The sequence below is a fragment of the Choloepus didactylus genome, chromosome 3, assembly GCF_015220235.1.
Source record: "Choloepus didactylus isolate mChoDid1 chromosome 3, mChoDid1.pri, whole genome shotgun sequence".
Lineage (NCBI taxonomy): Eukaryota > Metazoa > Chordata > Mammalia > Pilosa > Megalonychidae > Choloepus > Choloepus didactylus.
Window position 1 is genome coordinate 215,019,720 of NC_051309.1, and position 24,708 is coordinate 215,044,427.

General features: G+C 40.0%; 1 long non-coding RNA gene and 1 pseudogene across 1 annotated transcript; both read right to left on the bottom strand.

Annotated features, from left to right (window-relative positions):
• Positions 1-454: 454 nt before the first annotated feature.
• Positions 455-1,783, bottom strand: LOC119528986 (annotated as a pseudogene).
• Positions 1,784-8,999: 7,216 nt separating this feature from the next.
• On the bottom strand, positions 9,000-23,470 carry LOC119528987. The gene is made up of 4 exons (XR_005215797.1): positions 22,795-23,470; positions 20,817-21,149; positions 17,312-17,376; positions 9,000-9,297 (listed from the first exon to the last, which is right to left on the bottom strand). It is a non-coding gene; the product is annotated as an uncharacterized LOC119528987 (long non-coding RNA).
• Between the last annotated feature and the right edge of the window lie 1,238 nt (positions 23,471-24,708).

Below are 24,708 nucleotides of genomic sequence, written 5' to 3' on the forward strand. Positions count from 1 at the left end.
ACACTACAGGTACAGAAACATACAGACACATTTTTAGAGAATTGACATTTTGCAAAATGCAGCAAATATTTTAGTATATACATGAGAAAAGGAAGTGTTCAAAAGGGTACGCATTTCAAGTTATTGCAGGTTATTTGTGAGAATTTCTGCAGGTAAAACATGTTTAAATCTGGTCATGCTGCCATGACAAATTACTATGATGTTGTATGTTTAGGGCAAGATGTCAATACAGCATAAATCCCATGGCATTTTGATTTTCCTCTGGAGATTAAAGCTGTTTTTCTTGGGATAAGTCATCAGCAAAACACAAACCAGCTATCAAAAAAGCACTTCTGCCATAACTCCAATAATTTTCAGGACACATCAACCGATAGTAGTTTTGCCATTCCCAGTTCTTTTAAGGATTACATTGCTGCACTTTGCCTTAAGTCCATCTGTAAAAGCTTGTTCTCTGTTAAGCAAGTTTACTGACTACAGCCTGGTTGAGAGAATTTAACTGGGTGGTCCATTTATCTAGAGCAGTATATCATGCACCACCCCTCTTCAGATGATCCAGTTCAAGGAGTTGGTTGACTTGATCAATTCAGCCATGAACAGTGTTATCCAATATGCACTCTACCAGCAAGCTCTCCACATCAGCTACATCTATGTTTAACTCCTTAGAAATAAAAGGAATATGTATTCTTGTGTAAGGCTTAATTAATTTTATGACCACTTGTGTTCTGGTGTTTTGCAAAACCTCTTCAATATGTTCCCTTATGAAAGGATCATCCATGATGTTGCTGTGATTTTTTTCAGAATCTTTTCAAATTCAGTGATGTCATTATTCTGATAGGCACTTACTAAATTCATCATTGCTAGAATTTCTGGATCATTTCTGTACAGCCTGGCCTGTGAGTCAGATGGAGTTATTCCCAATTTCATTAGCATATTTGCTAAGACCAAATATTTTAAGCAAGTGATTCATCTGGGACTCCCCCATTCATCATAATTCTTGAAGACTTCAAAAAAAATCAGTGTGTGCCTTTTCAAATTCACCTTCTCTAAAGTGCATTTTATCACCACATTCTCTGATGACTCCCATGATCAATGGATGAGGGATGGCAGACTTGATGTGAAGTGACTGTTCATAGAGTGCTTTAAGCTTTTTGTTAGTCTTCTGTGCTGTGTACATCTGAATTTCCAAAGCGCATATTTTTAATTACTGTGTACCTTTTTTCAGGTCATCTTCTTCATCAGTCTTGCAGGATTGATGTAATTGAAGTAAAATTTTTTGAAGCTTTCCATATTCCTCACATTCTAAATATAATTTTCCAAGCTTTGTGTTTGTCTTAAGCCATAGTCTATCAGTCTTAGCATCTTTCAAAGCTTCCAGTGTTGTTTCATAGAATTCCTGCAGTAAATCCAAGTGTTTAGAAGTGGAGATATAATCAAGAATAGAATTAATGGATTTTTCGGAATAATTTCTTGTGTAACTGCACTCCAAATATATATCAATAGCTGTTTATATCCATTCACCATTTCTGGAAATCTCTGTCAACTTAAAGCTAATCTTAATCATTTGTTTCAGTGCTTTAAATCCCCATTCTCCATTCTCACTTTCAAGTTCCAAAACCTTTTGGAAACTGCTTAATGCTGCTTTTGGGTCACTTTCTTTTAACACTTCAGAATTACAGTAGTGATTTTCTAAATCCACATTTGGTTCACAGTTACTATCTTCAGAATATTCCAGGTTGTAGTTCTCCTCCTCATGGCACATGAAATCATCCTCCATGTCAGACATCTTGGCTGGGAAGGGGGGAGCGGCTCAACTGGATTTTAACTTCTCAGTGGTAGCATCAGAAACCGAATGGGAAACGGAGCACTATCAAAATTCTGAAGGAAACTACTTTCAATCCTAGAATTCCATATGCAATTAAACTACTAATCAAATATAAGAATAAAATCATGATGTTTTAAGACAAAAATGTCTCAAAAACTTTGCCTACCTTCCTTTCTCAGGAATCTGTTGCAGTATGTGATCCATCAAAATGAGAGAGTCACCCAAACAAAAGAAAGAAATGGATTACAGGAAATAGGAAATTCAACAAAGGACAAAGGTCAAGGAATCTCCAGTATGACAAGGAAAAGATAGGTAGAGACAGCAAACAGTTCAGACTGGAGTAAATTAGAAGGCTCTAGAAGGGTCTTCTTCAGGAAAATGAGATTGATGGAAACCTGATGCAGTTAATTATCCTTAGAAAAGTTTTAGATAACTGGAAAAGGGCATAGGGTTGAATTCATATAAAAACATAACAATAAAAAGCAAAAAACAAAAACAAAAACAAAAAAACCATCCCCACACACAAAAACTAAGAGAGTTCTCAACTGTAGGGAAAACAAAAATGTAGGAAAGAAGATACTAGAATAATGCCTTGGTTTTGGGGGTACGACCTGGGATAGCTGAAGTCCAGGCTAGCTACCTCCAGGAGTGAACAACCTTACCATTCACTCCATTGTATAGTACAAATATTTTAACTATTTGATTTGGAACATTATGTTTAGTAAGTAACAGGGTAGGCATATCTGGAGGCCCATGTTTGTTTGACCCTAAAGCTAAGAATGATTTTTACATATTTAAAGAAGAAGCAGATGTGACAGAAATCATATGTGGCCTGCAAAGCCTAACATTTACAGTCTGTCCCTTTACAGAAAAGCAAATAAACCAACCCCTGAGAGAAAAATATGTGGATCAGAAGATATGCTAACAATAGTAGAAAAATGGCCAAAAAATGTAAACTTGTGTTCTAAAAAAAGGAGACAGAGATACTAATATACATATGATAAAGGTACCCAGCCTCATTAATAATTAGAAAATTACAGATTAAGACCACTCTGAGATGCCATTTTAAACTCAACAAACTGGCAAAATTAAGAAATTCAACAACACAAGTGTCAGACAGAATGTGGGTCAACAGGAACTCTCATGCTTTCCTCCTTTGGAAAATAATTTGGCATGTTATTGAAAACTGAAGCCTATAACCCAACAACTTTATTTCCAAAAGAGATGCTTGCACATGTGCAGCAGGGGAAATGTAAAATACATTAATAGATTCATTGCTCATGATAGCCAGAAACCAGAAACAGCTCTAATGTTCACAGAACAGTGGGGCAAAAAAACCCTGGTATATTCAATCACTGGAATGGTATAGAGCACACAAATGAATGAATTATGGCCACATGCATCAACATAGCTGAACTACAGAAACTCTGAGTGAAAAAAGAAAGTTACATGAGTATTTATATTGAATGACTTCATTCAAATGTCAAAACAAGTACATTAAAATAATATAGGAGGCCCAGAAAGAGACAGGAGAATGGAGAAGAGACAGTATCAAGGAGCTAATGGTTGAGAATTTGCAATTTTTATGAGACATAAATTACCAGATTTAACTAACCCAACAAGCTCTGAGAAGGAGGAATAAAAATAATTCCACAACTAGACATGTGGTAGTTAAACTGAATAACCCTGATAATAGCAGTCAGAGAGAAAAGGCAGATTCCCTACGTAGGTCAACAGTAATATCTACAGCTGATTGCTCAGCCACAACAAGGCAGTCATAGACAATGGAATACTATCATCAGTGTCAAGAGAAAACAATGGTCAACTTTGAATTCTGTGCTCAAAGTATTCAAAAGTGAAAGTGATACATCAGTCACATCTAGTCCTAACTTGTTACGGTTATTTCTAAATTCTGAAGTGCTCAGCTCTTTGTGTATATAACCTGGTCATCATTCCCTGGATCTTCAGGTAACGGTGTGGCACCTGAGACTCAGAGCTAGAGTTCTGCAGCTATGAATGTCATCACTACCCCACACAGCAACTGCTGAAAAAGCTGAGAAAGAGACCAGACTTCAATTAGAGATATGAATGAAGCTGATCTGCTTAGGACTAAAGCAAATCAGAATAATGGGTTAAGGATGATAATGACAGTGTTTTACAACTTCAATTTCTGTGTGACACCAAAGGAAGAGATGTTTATTTGGTGCAAAATTTACATTTCTGTAGCACACTATCTAATTTAACTTGTATGGTTAGTTTATTTGAACAACATAATTGCATCGAATTACACTGATTATGGAGTAAGATCTTGTGGGTTTGTACAGGATAGTGTAATATCCCAATACATCACAGAGTAATTTGGGCAATGAATAAAAAATACGTGAAAAACCCCTTGAGGTACTGAAGGGAAATGTGGAAATATTTAATTTCCCTAGTGGGGGAATTCCTGATATTCTCACAAGCACTGGAGACTACCAAATTAATAGGCCAAGCAATTGATCTGGGGGCTAGCCCTTATGAAACCTATTCCTGCCAAGCAGAAGATAAACGTATTTAAGATTATGTCTTTGAGTCAACCCCACAGAATCTCTTCTGTTGCTCAGAGGTGGCCTCTCTCTCTAAGCCAACTCTTCTGGTAAACTCATTGCCCTCTCCCCTACATGGGACATAAAAGCCAGGGATGAGCATCATCCTGTCATCATGGGATTGAGAAAGTCTTCTTGGACCAAATGCAGGAAGAAAAATGAAACAAAATCAATTTCAGTGGCTGAAAGATTTCAAATAGAGTTGAGAGGTCATTCTGGAGGATATTTTTATCAATTATACAGATAACCCTCATTAGTTTTAGTGTACTAGAATAGCTAGAAGGAAATACCTGAAACAGTTGAACTATAATCCAGTAGCCTCGATTTGTGAGGATGATTCTATAACTATTTGGCTTTTATGATGAGACTGTGTAATTTGAAAACCTTATGACTGACTTTACCTTTACACAGTGCATGGACAGATGAGTAAGATAATAAAGACAGAAAATAATAGGTGAATAAGGGATATGCAATGTTTTTGATGTCCTTTTATATTTTGATTATTATTTTTGTTTTTTTCAGGTATAATGAAAATGTACAAAAATTGATTGTGGTGACGAACGCACAGCTACATAATGGTACCATGAACCACTGATTGCATATTTTGGATGATTATCTGGAATGTGAACATATCTCAATAAAATTGGATTAATAAAGAAAAACAGAAATAAAACTTTCATTATTTTGCAGATGACACAATCCTACCTTTAGAAAATGTGAGATATTTATGAGAAAGCTAATTCAGCTAATAAACAAATTCAGCAAAGTGGCTGGATACAAGAATAATGCAAAAAAAAAAAAAAATCAGTTGTGTTACTATACACAATAATGACCTAACTGAGGAGGAAACAATTTAAAAAAATTCCACTCATAAAAGCTACTAAAAGAATCATGTATCTGGAAAATGTACAGGAAATCTACATAGAAAACTACAAAGCTTTGCTAAAAGAAAGAAAAGATGTAAATAAGTGAAAAGATTTTTCATGTTCCTGGAAAGGAAAGCTAAAGGTCATTAAGCTGTTAATTCATCCAAATTGATCTACAAATTCAATGCAATACCAAAGTTCCAACAACCTATTTGCATACTTGGAAAAGCTGGTTATTAAACTTATTTGGAAAGGTAAAGGGCCTTGAATTGCCAAAAACATCCTGAAAAAGAACAAAGTGGGAGGAGTTACACTTCCTGACTTTAAAGATTATTATAAAGCCACAGTGGTCAAAAGAGCATGGTATTGGCACAAAATAGACATATTGATTAATGAAATTTAATTGAGAGTTTGGAAATAGTCCCCCAGATCTACAGTCAGTTGATTCGACAAGACCCCCTAAGCCACTGAACTGGAACAGAAGTCTTTTCAGGAAAAGAGTTGGGAGAACTAGCTATCCATACCAAAAGAATGAAAGAGGACTCCTAGCTCACACCCCCCAAAAAAGTGAACTCAATATCAATCAAAGACTTGACAGGGACAGTACAATAAAACACCTAGAAGAAAATATAGGGGAAATATAGGGAAACATCTTCAAGACCTAGTAATAGGAGGTACCTTAGATCTTACACCCAAAGCACAATCAAAGAAAAAATAGATAAAAGATAGATACATGAAAGGAAAAATAGATAAATGGCAACCCCTCAAAATAAAATGTTTCTCTGCCTCAAAGGAATTAGTCAAAAAGGTGAACAGGCAGCCAGTATAATGGGGGAAAATATTTGGAAACCATATATTTAATAAGGCTTTGATATCCAGCATCTATAAAGAAAACCTTCAACTCAACAACAAAAGAATAAACAACTCAATTATAAAATGGGCAGAAGATATGGATCGATGTTTTTCCGAAGATGAAATACAAATGGCTAAAAAGCACAAGAAAAGATGTTCACCTTCATTAACTATTAGGGAAATGCAAATCAAAACCACAATAAGATATCATCTCACACTCATAAGAAGGGCTGCCATTATACAAGCAGGAAACTACAAATGTTGAAGAGGATTGGAGAAATTGGAATACTTAAGTCACTGCTGGTGGGAATGTATTATGATACAACCACTGTGGAAGACCTTTTGTTGATTCCTCAGAAAATTAATATCAAGTTGCCCTATGACCTGACAATTCCACTACTCAGTATATACACAGAACTTAAAAAAGTGACACAAACATGTATTTGCACACCAGTGTTCATAGTGGTATAATTCACAACTGCCAAAAGATGGAAACAATCTAAGTGTCCATCAACAGATGAGTGGATAAACAAAATGTGGCATATACATACAATGGAATATTATGCAGCAGTAAGAAGGAATGAGGTCCTGAAGCATGTGAGAACATAGATGAAATCTGAGGACAAAATGTTAAGTGAAATAAGCCAGGCAGAAAAGTAATATGAACCCCTAAAAATGTAGCTTTTAAATGTTAATTCTAAATTGTAAAATACAGCAGTCATATTACACAAAACTAATATGAACTCCCTAAAAAATGTAAACCCAGAGTCTTAAAATGTAGCATATAGGGGACCTAGAGAGAAAAGCTAGATAAGGGGGGGGGGGAGTTACCTAATAAGTTCAGAGTCATTAATGAGGTTGAAATCAAATGTATGGGAATGAATAGACGTGATGGTAGTTCTTTAGTCTGATTATAGGTAATAGTGCCATATTGAACGTGAGCATGTTTTGAAAGGGGTTGTTTAAAGTCATATTTCTCACCGATTAGCACTACAAAAATAAATAAGTACTTGCAAGAACTACTTCAGAGGTATGACACTTGGTATAAAGAGTTAATAACAGAGTGGTATATGGGAAAAACCATCGACTGCATTCTATGGACCATATTTAACAAGGAGTACCTCACTAGTACCACACTGATACTAGAGTTAAATTGGGCTTTCTCTTTGGTTTGGGTATGTCTATCTGTTCATTCTCTTCAGAATAAAAACTGTCTAAAACTGAGGGTGATGATGATAGTACAACTGAGGATAATGTGACACATTATTTACTTTAGATAGAACACATGCCATGTGAGTAGATCTCAACAAAATCTGCAGTCATAAATAAATAAAGGAAGTTATGAGACATGCAAAGACGTCAATGAACCTTGAAGACATGATGGTGACCAATATGAGCCAGAAACAGATGGACAAATATCACATGGTCTCATTTAGAAAATATATATAAGAACACTGGAGCCTAGAATGGAAGCTCTTAGAGCAGTTCCATTTATTCCTGAGTTTTTAAGTGTTATTTCTAAATTCTGAGATGCTGTGCTTTATGTGAATAACCTGGTATTTCTGTGAACTTGGGGTATCTGTGTGACAACTAAGACTCAGAGTTAAAGTTCTGCAGCTCTGAAAATCACACTACTCCATACAGCACCTTTAAAGATGCCAAAAAAGAGATCAGACTTCAATTAGATATATGAACAAGCTCAGCTGATAAATCAGAATATAGGATAAAGGATATCAATATCTCTATTTTAAAACTCTATTGTAAAACTTCACCTTCTGTGTGAGAACAAAGGAAGAGATGTTCATTTTGTACAAAATTTAAATAGTCTGAGGCACACAATATAAATTAATCTGTCTGGCCAATTCATTTAAACAACCTAAACACATGGAGCCTAGAATACAGAATGAGATAGTGGAATTCTGTGTAGATTAAATAAAGTAAAACTCTGATACATTTCACAGTATACTGGGCAGATAATAAGAAAGTACAAGCAGTGTCCCTCAAGTGACTGTAAATAAAATGTGGAACTATTGAAGTTCTGACCTGGGAAATTCCAGATGCTCTCTCAAGCATTAGGGATTCCCAATTTGGTAAGCCAAGTCCTCAATCATGAGCCTTGCACTTATGAAACTTCATACTGTAATCGGGAAGCTAAGCCAACCTATAATTATGCCCAAGAATTTCTGCAGAGAATCTCTTGTTGCTCAGATTTGATTTTTAGAAACTTAAATCCAAATTCAGTATTCCTCAACTTAAATCCTCCAGAGTGTAACTATGTCAGATAAGTCCCAAATCCCAGAGGCAATGGCCTCTTCAAGAACATCAACCAGAAGCATCCCCCTTCCCCATTATGTTGACACCCTTTTACAATATGAACAACTTAGGGTGGTCACTGCCCAAGTATCCCTGAGGATTGAGAAAGTGATCAAATGAGAGGGAAGGGTAGCAACAGATAAGACAGCATTTAACAAAAGACTACAATCACTGAATCTTCACAGAAATATTGCTTTCTAGTTTCTAGGGTATTGGACTAGCTACAAGTAAATAATTGACATGGTGGAACTTTAGCCCAAAACATTATATTATTATATTATTCATATAATGCAATCTTAATATTATTCTTATAAATATCCCAGCTTGGATAATAACGATTATAATATCTATTTAACACTGATACCTGAAAAAGTCAAAGTAGAGAAATAAACTTGATGATTAATTAGAAATGGACCAAAGTCAGTTCTTTTTTCTCAGATGAGTCATTTCTGATTTTATATACTGAACTACAAGCACACAGATGTGAAAGAAGGTGTGGAAATATATACAGTGATAGCTAGCCCATATTTATTTACAATGACATGAGAATAAATTGCAGCAAACCTTAGTACTTTATTCATTCTTTAAGAATAACTTCATACACTAATAAATCACACTATCTTCTTAAGGTATTTTCCTCCTGATCAGTGGCTTTTATTTTTAAAGCTCCAAAACACAGTAGTAGATTCATTCCAAATATGCAGTCATGGCATCACAATAAATCAGTTCAGGTTGATTCATGGAAGCATTTTTTGAGTATGATAAAGACTGCAATATATAGACCTAACCTTTTCCAAATGCCAGCTGCCTGTTCTTCAATGAACACAATTTGGGACAAATGAATGGCCATGCAGCATTCCTAGGATGAAATCAATAGAAAATAAGATTCATGAGACATGTTAGAAACACCCATTTCATCACATTTAATACAGTATTTTATACCTATAAAATACTTAATGAAAATAAAAAAAGTTATAATTTTATTTCTTAAATAAATGTAAAGAAAAATTAAATAAAACAATACTGATGGCATATTGCTGGGTGGAAGATCATCGCAAGCTGTAATTACCTTTGTTTGCATAGTGGGTGTACATTAAAAAATATTTACATGAAAACTTTTGCATGCAATAGTATCGTATATGGAAAACAAAAAAAACACAGAAATCAAAACAATGTTAAGGAGTATTATATGGGTGATTTTTTTTCATCTTTATAATTGGACTTCACATACACATACACACAATTAATTTTAAAAAGAAAATATAGAGATATCTTCTCTTTTTTAGCAAATCTAACTTTAAAAATTATTTTCAAAAGAATATCAAAAAGATAGGAGAAAAAATAAAAACAAAATACCATGCAATTACATCAGACAACAATACCACCACCAAGAATACCATATCCCTTCCTTATATCCCCCTCTCATAGACATTAGCTTTGGAATATTGCCTTTGTTGCATTTATTTATTTATTTATTTATTTTTAAATCTTCATTTAATTGAGAAATATTCACATACCACGCAGTCATACAAAACAAATCGTACATTCGATTGTTCACAGTACCATTACATAGTTGTACATTCATCACCTAAATCAATCCCTGACACATTCATTAGCACACACACAAAAATAACAATAATAATTAAAGTGAAAAAGAGCAATTAAAGCAAAAAAGAACACTGGGTACCTTTGTCTGTTTGTTTGTTTGTTTCCTTTCCCTATTTTTCTACTCATCCATCCATAAACTAGACAAAGGGGAGTGTGGTCCTTATGGCTTTCCCAATACCACTGTCACCCCTCATAAGCTACATTTTTATACAATCATCTTTGAGATTCATGGGTTCTGGGTTGTAGTTTGATAGTTTCAGGTATCTACCACCAGCTACCCCAATTCTTTAGAACCTAAAAAGGGTTGTCTAAATTGTGCATAAGAGTGCCCACCAGAGTGACCTCTTGGCTCCTTTTGGAAGCTCTCTGCCACTGAAGCTTATTTCATTTCCTTTCGCATCCCCCTTTTGGTCAAGAAGATGTTCTCCATCCCACGATGCCAGGTCTACATTCCTCCCTGGGAGTCATATTCCACATTGCCAGGGAGATTCACTCCCTTGGGTATATGATCCCACGTAGTGGGGAGGGCAGTGATTTCACCTTTCAAGTTGGCTTAGCTAGAGAGAGAGGGCCACATCTGAGCAACAAAGAGGCATTCGGGAGGAGGCTCTTAGGCACAATTATAGGGAGGCCTAGCCTCTCCTTTGCAGCAACAGTTTTCCCAAGGTTAAATCCTGTGGTAGAGGGCTCAGCCCATCAAACCACCAGTTCCCTATGTCTGTGGTCATGTCAGCAACCATCAAGGTGGGGTAGGACAATACCCCTGCATTCTCCACAGGCTCCTCAAAGGGGGCTCTACATATATTTTTCCCTTTTTTAAACTTTTTTTTTTTTTAAATCACTTTGTTGCACTTAATGGAAGCAAATCAGGCCAAAGGGTAAAGGATGATATTGACTGTGTTATACAACTTCAACTTCTGTGTAAGGACCAAGGGAAGAGATTTATATGTAGTGCAGGATCTATATTTTCTGTAGCACACTAAATAATTTAACATGCATCATCAGTTTATTCAAACACCGTAATTATAGGAGACTTTGAATAGGTTTGCACAGGTTAGTGTGAAATCCTCATACATCCCTCAGTAATTTGGGGAGAGAATAAAAAGGTATTTCCAGGGAGAACCTAAGATGATGGCTAGGTGAGACAGGGCAAAAAAAACACACCTCCATGAAAAATACTAGATGAAAGCCAGAAAGTGACCCAGAACAGCAGTTCCAGCAATGCACCAGCCAGAATAGGTCTGCTAAATCCACAGGGACCGTGCATTTGGTGAAACCAGGAGTCTGAGTCCTGAAACAAGTGAATGAGCCAGCTGAAAGTCCAGTGGCCATGCTGTGGTGTGGGGAAACCGTGGGTTGACATTTGGAGACGGACTAGTACTTTTCTAAAAAAAAAAAACAACAACCCAGGAGCAGCTGCAGGTATGGCGGCGAGAACAGCACAGTGAAGCACAGCAGGAATGGGCTGTGCCAATGCCTCAATTTCTGGCATGGAAGAAAGCCCTTCCCACACTTGCTGCTGATTGTTTCAAGCCAGGAGCACAGAGGGGAGCCAAAAGGAGAAAGAAACCATGCCCCTTGCAGCCATCTTCCCGGTGGGCTGGAGACCACAGCCCAGAGCTACACCAAGGGTCCCAGTGTGACAGAACTGTTTCCTGCAGCACCGTGCACATGCCACAGTATTGGCTGTGGACAGTGGACTTTAGTGCACCCACAGCTAATTGTCCTGGAGCTGGGAAGGCGGAGCTGTGCAAAAAGGGGGAAATTAACACACCCCATTCAGCCACCTTTACAACAGGCTGGGAACGCCCCTGCATGGCCCAGCGGCCCAGGGCTTCTCTGGAGGGCTGGCATGCTCCTGTGATGTGGCACAGCCATCCCTCAGCAGAGGTCCTGGAAGAGCACGGCTGAGAAGGGGGGTCTGCTCGGAAATCCCAGGGACCCTACGCCAATACCAAGGACTCATGGATCTGTGGCAGAGACAATCTGTGGCAAGACTGAAATGAAGGATTCGACTATTGCAACAGCCTTAAATCTCCGGGAACACCTGGGAGGTTTGATTATTAAAGCTGCCCTGCCTCCCAAACCCCTCAGACACACGCCCCTCATTCAGGGTGGACAGCACCAACAACACTCCCAAACTTGGTGCACCAATTGAACCCCACAAGAATCACACCCCCACACACCACAAAGACAAAGTTGGGGAGAACTGACTTGAGGGGAATAGGCGACTCATGGACACCATCTGCTGGGTAGTTACAGAAAGCGTATGCAACCAAGCTGTAGATGTGACAAACTAGAGATTGGTGTTTTTCATATTCTGAAAGAACCCTATCAAATAAAGCAAATGCCAAGAGCCCCAAAACAACAGAAAATTTTAAAGCCTGTGATAAAACCAGATGATATGGAGGACCCAAACCCAAACACCCAAATCAAAAGATCAGAGGAGACACAGTACTTGGAGCAATTAATCAAAGAACTAAAGACAATGAGAACATGGCATGGGATATAAAGGACATGAAGAAGACCCTAGAAGAGTATAAAGAAGAACTTGTAAGAGTAAATTAAAAAAACAGATGATTTTATGGAAATAAAAGAAACTGTTGACCAAATTAAAAAGATTCTGGATACTCATAGTACAATACCAGAGGAAGCTGAACAACAACTCAGCATCCTCAAGGACTACAGAATGGAAAATGAAAGAACAAAAGAAAGAACGGGGGAAAAACTGAAAAACTCAAAATGGATCTCAGGGATAGGATAGATAAAATAAAACGTACAAATTTAAGACTCATTGGTGTACCAGAAGGAGAAGAGAAGGGTAAAGGTCTAGAAAGAGTATTCAAAGAAATTGTTGGGGAAAACTTCCCCAACCTTCTACACAATACAAATACACAAAGCATAAATGCCCAGCAAACTCTAAATAGAATAAATCCACATAAACTCACTCCAAGACATATTCTGATGAGACTGTCAAATACTGAGGAGAAGGAGCAAGTTCTGAAAGCAGCCAGAGAAAAACAATTCACCATATACAAAAAAGTAATAAAATAAGACTAAGTAGTGACTACTCAGTAGCCACCATGGAGGCAAGAAGGCAGTGGCATGACATATTTAAAATTCTGAGAGAGAAAAATTTCCAACCAAGAATACTTTATCCAGCAAATCTCTCCTTCAAATTTGAGGGAGACCTTAAATTTTTCACAAACAAATGCTGAGAGATTTTGCTAATGTAAGACTTGCCCTACTTCAGATACTAAAGGGAGCCCTACCAACAGAGAAACAAAGAAAGGAGAGAGATACAGAGAAATTTGACAGACATATATGAACATTGCATCCCAAGTCACCAGGACACACATTCTTCTCTTGTGGTCAGGGATCTTTCTCCAGAATAGACCATATGCTGGGACACGGAGCAAGCCTCAATAAATTAAAAAAAAAAAAAAAAGAATTTGTTCAAAGCACATTTTCTGACTACAATGGAATACAAATAGAAATCCATAACCATCAGAGACTTGGAAGGTTCATAAACACCTGGATGTTAAAAATGAGGGGGAGATGAAAACATTCCTGGATAATCAAAAGCTGAGGGACTTCGTCCCCAGTAGATCATCCCTACAAGAAATGCTAAAGGGAATTGCGCAGGCCGAAAGGAAGGGACACTAAACACTTGACTGAAACCACTTGAAGAAATAAAGATTCCCAGTAAAGATCACATGGTGAATATAAATACCAATACTACTGTATTTTTGATTTGTAACTGCACTATTTACTTCCTACAGGATCTAAAATACATAAACTGTAATGATAAATCAGTAGTTTTGGACTCAACATAAAATACGTAATTTTTGAAAAGAACTACATAAAGGTGGAGGAATGGAGGAGTATAGGAACATAGTTTATGTGTCCTATTGAAGTTAAGTTGGTATCAAAGAAAAACAAGATTGTTATAGATTTAAGAGGTTTAATTTAAGCCCCGTGGTAAACACAAAGTATCAGAGAATATGACCATAGAGATGAAAAGTAGAGCATGGATTATGAGAAGTAGGGGAAGGAGCAATGGGGAGTTAAGAAATGAGTGCAGGGTTTCTGTTTGGGGTGAAGAGAAATTTCTAGTAATGGATTGTAGGAAGGTGATGGCATTGCAACATTCTAAATGTGATTAATCCCACTAATGGAATGCTAGGGAGGGGTTGGAATGGGAAGATTTAGGCTGTATGTATGTTTCCACAATTGAAAAAAAAGTCTAAATAGATGACAATTAAATGCCAAGGATGATCCTGGATGGGATCTAAGGATGGAGGAGAGGAGAGGAAGCTCAAAGGGACACAGTTGGGACAAAAGGAAATATAGAATGTACACTTTGTACTAATATTGAATTTCTTGAACTTCTTAGCTACGCTTAATGGGATTGCATAAAAGAATGTGCTTGTTCATGAAAAATGTATAGGTGAATTATATTTTTGTTCAAGGATGTGTGCAGCTTGGTCTCAGAAGACAGCAATAGATGATGGATGATAGATAGGGATGGAGGGAGGGAGGGAGGGAAAGAAAGAAATGGTGGTGTGACAGGATGTTAAAGTTGGTGAATCGTATCAGGGAGGGGGGTCAGGATACGCTGGAGTTCTGTATATGGGGTTTGTATTGTTTTTGGAACTGTTCCTCTAAGTTTGAATTTATTTCAAAAACAAACAAAAAAAATGTATTTCTAGGGCCCCCCTGAGGAAATCAGGAAGAGTGCCAAAATATTAAACTTACCCACCTGGGTTATTTCTGATGTTCTTGCAAGCACTGAGGACTACCAATTTGGTAGGCTGGACCCTCAATCTTGGGGCTTGCCCTTATGAAGCTTGTTATTGCAAAGGAGAGGCTAAGCCCAATTATAACTGTGCCTAAGGGTCTCCCCCAGACAACCTCTTTTGTTGCTCAGATGTGGTCTCTCTCCCGCTAAACCCACTCAGCAGGTAAACCCACTGCCCTCTCCCATAAGTGGGATATGACTCCCAGGGGTGTAAATCTCCCCAGCAATGTGGGACATAACTCCTGGTGATGAGCCTGGACCCAGCTTCATGGGATTGAGAAAATCTTGACCAAAAGAGGGAAGCAAAATGAAACATAAAGTTTCAGTGGATGAGAGACTTCTAACGGAACTGATAGGTCACTCTGGAGTATGTTCTTATGTGCTATATAGCACTCCCTTTTTAGTCTTTAGTGTACTGGAAAAGCAAGATGGAAATACCTGAAATTGTCAAACTGCAACCGCAAAACCTTGATTCTTGAAGCTGATGGTATAACTCTGTAGCTTACATGGTGTGACTTTGTGATTGCAAAAACCTTCTGGCTCTGTGCCACTGAACCTTAGGCTAGGCCTCCCTATAGTTGTGCCTGAGAGCCTCCTCCTGAATGCCTCTTTGTTGCTCAAATGTGGCCCTCTCTCTCTAGCTAAGCCCGTTTGGTGGGTGAAGTCACTGCCCTCCCCCCTACATGGGATCAGACACCCAGGGGAGTGAATCTCCCTGGCAATGTAGAATATGGCTCCCAGGGAGGAACTGTGGGATGGAGAACATCTTCTTGACCAAAAGGGGGAAGTGAAAGGAAATGAAATAAGCTTCAGTGGCAGAGAGCTTCCAAAAGGAGCCGAGAGGTCACTCTGGTGGGCACTCTTACGCACAATTTAGACAACCCTTTTTAGGTTCTAAAGAATTGGGGTAGCTGGTGGTAGGTACCTGAAACTATCAAACTACAACCCAGAACCCATGAATCTTGAAGACAATTGTATAAAAATGTAGCTTATGAGGGGTGACAATGGGATTGGGAAAGCCATAAGGACCACACTCCCCTTTGTCTAGTTTATGGATGGATAAGTAGAAAAATAGGGGAAGGAAACAAACAAACAAAGGCACCCAGTGTTCTTTTTTACTTTAATTGCTCTTTTTCACTTTAATTATTATTGTTATTTTTGTGTGTGTGCTAATGAATGTGTCAGGGATTGATTTAGGTGATGAATGTACAACTATGTAATGGTACTGTGAACAATCGAATGTACGATTTGTTTTGTATGACTGTGTGGTATGTGAATATATCTCAATAAAATGGAGTTGAAAAAAAAAAAAAAAACCTTGTGGCTTATATTCCCTTTATCCAATGTATGGAAGAGATGAGCAGAAAAATGGGGATAAAATTTAAATGAAAAATAGAGTGGCATGAGAGATGGAGTTTTTTGGGTGTTTTTATACTTTCATTTTTATTCATATTTTTATCTTTTTGTAGAGCAGTGAAAATGTTTAGAAATTGTAATGAATGCACAGCTCTATGAACAATTGATTGCACACTGTGGATGACTGCAGGGTAGGTGAATATATCTCAATAAGACTGAATATTTAAAAAAAAATTATTATGAATGGCATGTAATGGGTCTATGAATTTGTTCATATTTTCCTCTTTATATTGTAATGAAATAATTACACTAAGATAGATTAATGTATAAACACCTGGCTTAAGGATAACCTAAAAAGATTTCTTTCCTGAATGTATATTTCTTTTTGAAGATTTACAGAATATTAACATCCTAAGGCATGCATTCTCAGTAGGGTAGTATCAGCCCCATGGGGGTATAAATGGGTTATATATAGTTTTAAAATTTCATTGAGCGAGAAGCAATTAGGAAAATAAAAATGCAGAATAGATAGCTTATCTCAGTGACAATGAAATACATGTATATATTATTTCAAGTTAAAGCACATTGTAATAAAAATATCAGCTCTATATACATATAACTTGCTCTTCTTTTCTAGAAAATGAAAATGGGCTTTTCTCTTCTTGCTGAGTGACTTAAAGGCAGTTCTCCTCAATATATGGGCCAAAGCATGCACTGGATAGCAGACATATCTACTTGACTCTACCAACAACCTGAGAGAAAGGTTGTTTGAAGATCTATGGGTCATTTTTAATATGGGTCATATTACATAGATCTATGGGTCATTTTTAATATGGGTCATATTACATAGAGAACATTTGGGTAGAATAGGAATTGGCTGGTGTTTAAAAACATGCTTCCAATGTAGTAGCTACAAAGACTTTTCTGGAGCTACCCTATCTTCATTCCATTCAAAGAGATTAAGTGGGACATGCGGCATTCTGAAAATATAAATGCACTGCATCTAATTGGAGTTTGGCCAGAAAGGATTAAAAAAAAAAAAAAAAAGGAAAAGGAAAAGCTTCAGTGATTTAAAACCTAGAACAGAGGCTAAAAGACTGTATCTTACGTGATTTTTCTGATCTCTCCAGCTTTGTCCGTGTGTATTAAGAAGTGAGCAGCATGAAATTTTATCTAGAAAGACAGGATCATTACAAAATGTTAATAACATATTACTCAGTGCTGTCCAGATTTTCTCTCTGATGAATTACACATTGCTATTAATCATATAAATAAATATTAACTTTATTACAAATTAAAAAGAAGCATATCACAAATTAAAGAGAAGCAATGCAACATGTTTCATAAACACAAGCTACTCCAAAATTGATGGGATTAGGAAAAAACTAGAAACAAACTAGATGTGCGTTAACAGGGAAAGAAGTGGTTAAATGAAGTATGATGCCTCCGTACTATGAAATCCATGCAGCAGTTAAAAAGAATAATGAGATAGAGTTGGATGGACTATCACAGAACTCTAAGACAGCAGTGGGAAAAAAGCAATTTGCGGCATATTGCATATAGTGTGTGTGTGTGTGTGTGTGTGTGTGTGTGTGTATCCCTAATCTACATGTGTGTGATATGCATACATCCATACATAATTATTAGAAAAAAGGTCTTAAAGGAATCACAGTGATTTGCTAACAATCATTATCCCAAAAAAAGGAATGAGGAAATGGGAGGAGGGAAAGCAAACAGCCCCTTTTTCATTCTATACACTTCACCATTGACTGAACTTTTTACAATGTGGTGGGATTCATGTTCAGCAAATATAATTTTTAAAAACAAGTTTTAAATAATAAGAAAATCCAGAAATAAACACAAACACATGCAGGAATAAGTGCAGATGGACATTCAATAAATGGCACTAGGATGACCGAGTTGCCATTTAGGAAAAAAAAATTTACAAAATAAATTCTAAATGGATTTATCATTTAACACTAGAAAAAGAAAATTAATTATAAAATGATTAGAAAAATATGAGAAAGGAGGTTTTTCAAAGAGAAGCATTAAATCCATTAGAATGTGAAGAAAAGACTGATAGAACCACTCACTCACACACACAAATTCCTCCTGGGAAAAGTCAATAGAGGCAAAGACAATTAAGAGATGGCAGATGGGGAAACCTAATTGTAACTTACATCAAAGACAAAAGGTTAATTTCCTAAGTATTCTTACAAATCCAGGAGAAAACAGCCTGTAATCTACTAGAAAAATGAGGAAGGACTACTCACAGCAAATTCACAAAAAAGAACTACAAATGGCTCCTAAACACATTAATAGGTGTTCAACCTTGCTGATGATAAGAGAAGGGTGAATTAAGAGAACAACATCAAGATAACTCCATGAGCCTGACAGAGAGCCAAACGCTTGACACCACTGTGCTGCTGGGATGTGGGAAAGAGGCATTCTCATACATTCATGGAGGGAATGTTATCCTTCCTTTCGTTTCTTTCTACCTCTCATTTTTTTCCTCTCTTTTTTTTCTTTTTCTTTTGTTTCTCTGCCTTCTTGGACTCTTCCTCCTTCTTTGGGGAAGAAATGGAGATGTCCTTATACAGATAGCGGTGATGGTGCTGAATACATAAATACGTGACTATACAGGGAACCAACAATTTTTTACTTAGGATGGAATTTATGGCATGTGAACAAAACTGTTTTAAAATAAATAGGTTGATGAAGAAACCTTGAGGGCACTATATTGAATGAAATAAGACACACAAGGACAAATATTGCAGGGTGTCACTGATATGAACTAATTATATTATGTAAACTCATGGACATGAAATATAAGTTACCAGGATATAGAATGAGGCTAAAGAATGGGGAATGGTTGCTTATGAGCAGAATGTTCAACTAGGTTGAACTTAAATGTTTGGAAATGGACAGAGGGGATGGTATCACATTGTGAGAATAATTAGCAGTGCTGAATTGTGTGAAGGGGGTGGAAAGGGTAAGCTCAGAGTCACGTATGTTACCAGAAGGAAAGTTGGAGGTTAAAAAGTGGGAATGTATAAAATAATGCGTCTTGTGGTGGACAATGTCCGTGATTAAATGTACAAATATTAGAAGTCTCTCTCACGAACTAGAAAATGTATTACATTATAACTAGAAGTTAATAATAGAGGCACATATAGGAAAAAAATATATACCTACTGCAAAGTATATACTATAGTTAGTAGTATTTTAACATTCTTTCATCAACAGTAGCAAATGTACTATACCAATACTATGAATCACTAATGGAGGGGGGAGGTGGCTAGGGGTATGGGAGGATTTCAGTTTCCTTTTTCTGTCTTGATCTCTTTTCTGGAGTAATGAAAATGTTCTAAAAGTTGAAAAAAAATTAATTGTCGTGATGGATGCACTGCTCTATAATGGTACCATGGGCAATTGATTGTACACTTTGGATCTTTGGATAGTTGTATCATATGTGAACAATCTAAAAAAAAAATAAAACAAGGATTTTCACATCATGCAATGTGAGCACGCACAAGGTGGGGGGTAACACATGGGGCTCTTGCATTGTCACAATGTCTCAGCATCCTAGATCCTCAGTGACCACCCCTGACACCTGCTTAAACAAGACAAACAGCTCCTTCCTCTCCTTGCCACGTCCCACCTGGGTTGAGCCCCTGCAAAAATCAAATGCAAAGTCCCCTGTCCCCACTCTTGCTTGATCAACTGCTGTGACTATAACACTATAAGCACAGGCCCAGGACCACTGTAACTATATGGTCCCCACAAACTTGGTGGAGACCACACTCCTGATGTGTTTCCCTGTACAGTCCTGCAGGGCACACCACTCCTCTGTGTTCTAGGACCTTTGAGGTTTAAAAAACTTTTCTTTCACAAATCTCTGGTGTTGCTCATTCTTGTTCCACCTGACTATCTAGATAAAAAGCTTTACAATGGACATATGTGTAGAAAATTGTAATTAACATCCAAAAATAAAACTTGGCACTAAGCTTCACAAAACATAAAGCTTACTAAAATCTTCTGAAGTAGACAAAGACAAAAAAGACTAAATGATGGCTCCTTCTTTCCCCCACTCTTTTCATTTATGAAAAGAGGCCTGTGCTAAGCTCAGGAGATCTGGTCGAGGACCATGGGGTGCCCAGGCTCCTTCCCATGGCTGCCTGCGATTGCTCCAGGTGGGGAAGGCTGAGCACCTTAGAGATCCTTGAAGACGCCCTTAAATTTGAAAAATTAACAAAACTGTTTCTCAAATTCCTAAGTCATTACCCATTGTGATGACCACAGACAGCACTGGAACATCTGACCCTGGCCCCAGGGTGTCTTGGGAGAGTCCACCATCCTCCTAGCCTTGAAGAGAGAACAAGTCAATCCTGACCTCACCTTGAGTACCAAGAGGGCCTTTGGTCACCTGGCTGGATGGCGTGTCCCCACCCATGGCCAAAACTCAGCCACAGCCGTGTCACCATCCACATCCTCGAGGCCACCAGAGACCTCAACCCCATTCAGATGTGCCCCATCCCCATCTGGTCCCAAGTTCCCATCTACAGTGGTGACCACATTCATAGTCATGTCAGCATCTGGAGACATGTCCTCACCTGATGCTTACTCCCTGATCGGAGCTGCATCCTCTTTAGTCCTTGGTGGTTGGTCCTGCTGACAGCTGCACACCTGGACAACTTCTCACTCCTCTGCTTCTTGCCGATGCTAACATCAACCCCAAACTGTGGGGAATCTGATTACTCTGGACAGCATCCTGACGCTTTGGTGCCAAAGCAATGGGGCTGCCAGAGTTCAGCAAGTTCAACATCTGGGTCTCTCCAGGGCCGAATCCTCAGGCAAGGTCTCCTTGGAGGGCAGCAGCAAGGCCTGCAGGTTGAAGGACCCCAGGGGGCAACACGGAACACCTGGCAGGCAGGGCGGCTGTCCTACTGCAGAACAAAGAAAACACAATAAGACACTACAAGGAAGGTCTTCAGAGGAGGGGCTGTGTCTTTCAAGTGCCCCAGGTCCCTCAGAGCACAGGTGGAGCTTAATCCATTTGTGAGGGGGCCCAGGACATGGCTGGGGTGCACAGAAAAGCTTATCAAGGTGCACCTTGGGATGGCTGCCGTCAATTTGCTGGGGGGAAATTGATGGAGCTGGTTTCTGGATAGAACCCACGGGTTCAGGCAGGGAGCCCCATTCACAGCCAGTTCTCAGATTGCCCCCTCACCGCCAGCAAGGCGACCCTCCTACACAGACCTGATCCATTTTGCTCCAGCTGCCAGAAAGTGTAGAAATTATTTTATTGCTTACACATAGGATATTTTTGGATATTCCTATTGTGAAATATATCTTATATGTAGAAGAATGGATGAAATATTCATTTACAATGACAAAAATAACCAACTGAAAACCCAGCTGATCCCCACCCCCAATATGTAAGAAACCTGAGGCCTCCGTGCTTCCTGGAGGGTCCCTTCCATCTTTGTCCAGGGGTCAGCTTTCTGCCCACCCCCACTCCCTATTCCCTTCCTCTCCTTCCTCACCTGGTGGTAACATCAGGGTATGTGAGAAGCATTCCTTTCCTTTTCCTAACACCTAGTTTACCACGCACACATGCATCCCTAAACCATACATCTAAGTAACAGAACTAGAAAAATGAAAGTAAAGAAAACAAATGTGTCCACACCCATAGGAAAGGACATGATATAAGAACATGACTTTCTTGGGTACAAACAACTTCAAGCCATCACAGTGTGCAGGGATACACATCTCTCCTCACTCTACCATGTATGTTCATGGAAGTGGGGTGTGTGTGTGAATTTTTACATCCCTCCTAGTCTACTGAGTGTGCACACCCACCCAGCGGTCCCATGTGTGTGGTGTGTGTGTGAGAGCATGTGTATACCTCAGTTTGTGTGTGGTGTATGTGTGTGGGGCCTGAGGATGGACTTCCCACTGGAGGAGCCTGCAGGGCAGACACCCCAGATCACTGACCCAAGCCAGACACGCCGGATCACTGACCCAGTGGAGCACTCAGGACAGCAGCTCTGACCACTTGCAGGTGCCGGGAGGAAGATGCAGCCCCACACTATGATGTTCCTGCCAGCGGGACTCACCCCACTGCCCCAGGAAAGGGGGAGGCATGATGCCTGGCATGTGATGGACATTTAATATGGCCACATGAGCTGGAGGATCAGACCCTGCCTGGGGCAGACCAAAAGCTACGCACAGTTCTGAACCAGGCTCTCCTGTGATGAAGCACCTTCCAGGGCAAATGGGAAAACTTCAGTGGGGTGTGGAGACTAGCTGGGAGTAAGGCATCAGTGTTTGCCCTCCTGACTTGGATGGCTGTGCTGGGGCTGGGCTGGCAAATGACCTGGCATTTCAAAAATACACAATGAGGTATTTAAAGCTGATGGGGAACTGGTCCTCAACTTACTCTCAAATGATCTGTACCAACAACCTTTCCAAAGTTTGAGACTGTTTTAAAGAGAAGCTGAAAGAAACTTGTCACTGGCTAGAAAACAACATCCCATTTGATAAGCACTTTGGGAGAAATGTCACCTCTTTGAGGGAGGCCCAGCCCACCTTGCTGCCTGGGAGGGAACTTCTAATCCAGTCTGAGATCTCGGTGGCCGCGTCCTCCAGCAGCACGAGCGTGGGCCCCTCCGCAGCCTGTCCCCCAGCTGCAGGCCTTCCCTTCGGGCTCACACACGCAGCTGCAAGGCCGGGAGCACTGGGAGAGCAGCAGCGCCCGGGCCTCCTCCCCTCCTCCTGCCTCCTCTGTCAGCCTCCACCTGGAAGACACGGAGGGCACTGGAAGGAGAGGCAGAAAGGCGGCCTCCAACCCTCCCCTCCTCACAGCATCCTTCCTGGTTGTCACATAACAAACAAGACCATTTCATTAAAATGAATAAAGGAAGAGCAAGGGAAAGCCAAGTTGACATTCCATATTTTTCACATGTCACTTAACATTTCAGCCAATTTTAGGGAAAGAAGGTGATAAGAGCCTTGCTAGCTACAACGTCATTAAAGACACGTGTGGATAAAGCCACAAGAATCCTGTGCCAGGGGAAGGGAGCACAACCATGGCAAGGCCGGGCACAGGGCAGACAGGGCTCTCGGGCTAGTGGTGGGAGCAGCTCCAGCTGCGGTCACCAAGGAGAAGCAGGACTGGGCTCCCGCAACGGAAGGCTCTCGGTCCCACCAGCTGACAGGCACAGGCCCCACCCTGATGCAGGTGCCACAGCTGACTGCGCCCCAGCCACACTGACACCCAGCTGAGGACCAAAGACCCGCACCTCTCAAGCAGCACCATACAGGACCTTATGGCTGGATCATGAGCAGGTAGAGACAGGGGAGCGCCGGGCGGGAAGCTGTGAGTTTTCTGATGTAAACTCTGTGAACAACGAAAAATAAACATCTTATAATGCAGAATACAAGGAGCCTAGATACAGACAGAAGCTAGGGAAGGGGGACTGATGACCTAATATGGACAGGCATGATGATGAGGGTGAACTTAAGGGTATAGGAAGGGACAGGGGTGATGACTTGTTAATGGGGTTATAAGTATCAGTAAGCCTATTCCTTTTACCTGAAGTACTCCTTTAATAAATATATGTAACAATTAAAAAAACAGTCTCTATGAGGTCTAAAGTCCAACAATGTTTTTCTTTTCAAAAAATCCATATTGTATGTTTGAAGCCCCGAGAAGCTAGGGCAGGATGGGAAGCCGATGCTGACTCTCTACCTTGCTGGGGTACCCCTGGCCCCCGCCCACTTCAGGAGACAAGCTGTGCCCTCCGGGACCCTCGGAGCATTGGGCACTTCCACGGGGCAGGAAGGGAGGGCGGGAGGGCATGTCTAGGGTGGGGATGGAGCTGACGGCTGGGGGTGGCGAGGCCCCTTCACGTTCCCAGCAGCTTGACCTTCCTCAGAGCCTGGACCGGGAGCGGGGAGAGGGCGTGTGATGAACGGGTTAGGGCTTCTCATGAACAAACAAACAAACAAACTACTGAAGGGAAAAATAATGTCTTTAAAATAAAGGCGCAGCTCAGGTAAGGACGGCAGCATGTCGGTGTATGGCTTCCTTCCCCAACACCTCAAAACCAAAATACCAGAGAAATAAGCAAGGACCCTGTGGTGTCTGCCAGCTGAGTGCCCACAACCACCCACTGCCACAGTGGCCCCGGGGGGAGCAGGTGGGAGCTACTTCATCCCGCCTGTGAGCCAGCCCACGGGAGGACCCCAGTCAGGAAGGGAAGGAAGGAAACGGAGAGAGGGGACAGTGGGGTGGGGGTGGGGGGAAGCCACTGTGTGGAGCGCTGGAATAACCACTGCAGACATCCCCTGGAGAAGAGGAGGACGGGGTGTCCCAGGCAGAGAGTCTCCCGGAAGAGGAGATACTCAGCGTCCCTTCACCAGGGAGAGAAGCAACCCGAGCAGCCTCCTGGGGGACTAGAGGAGCCCATCAGCCCTGCAGCCCCTGCCCACTCCCAGCCT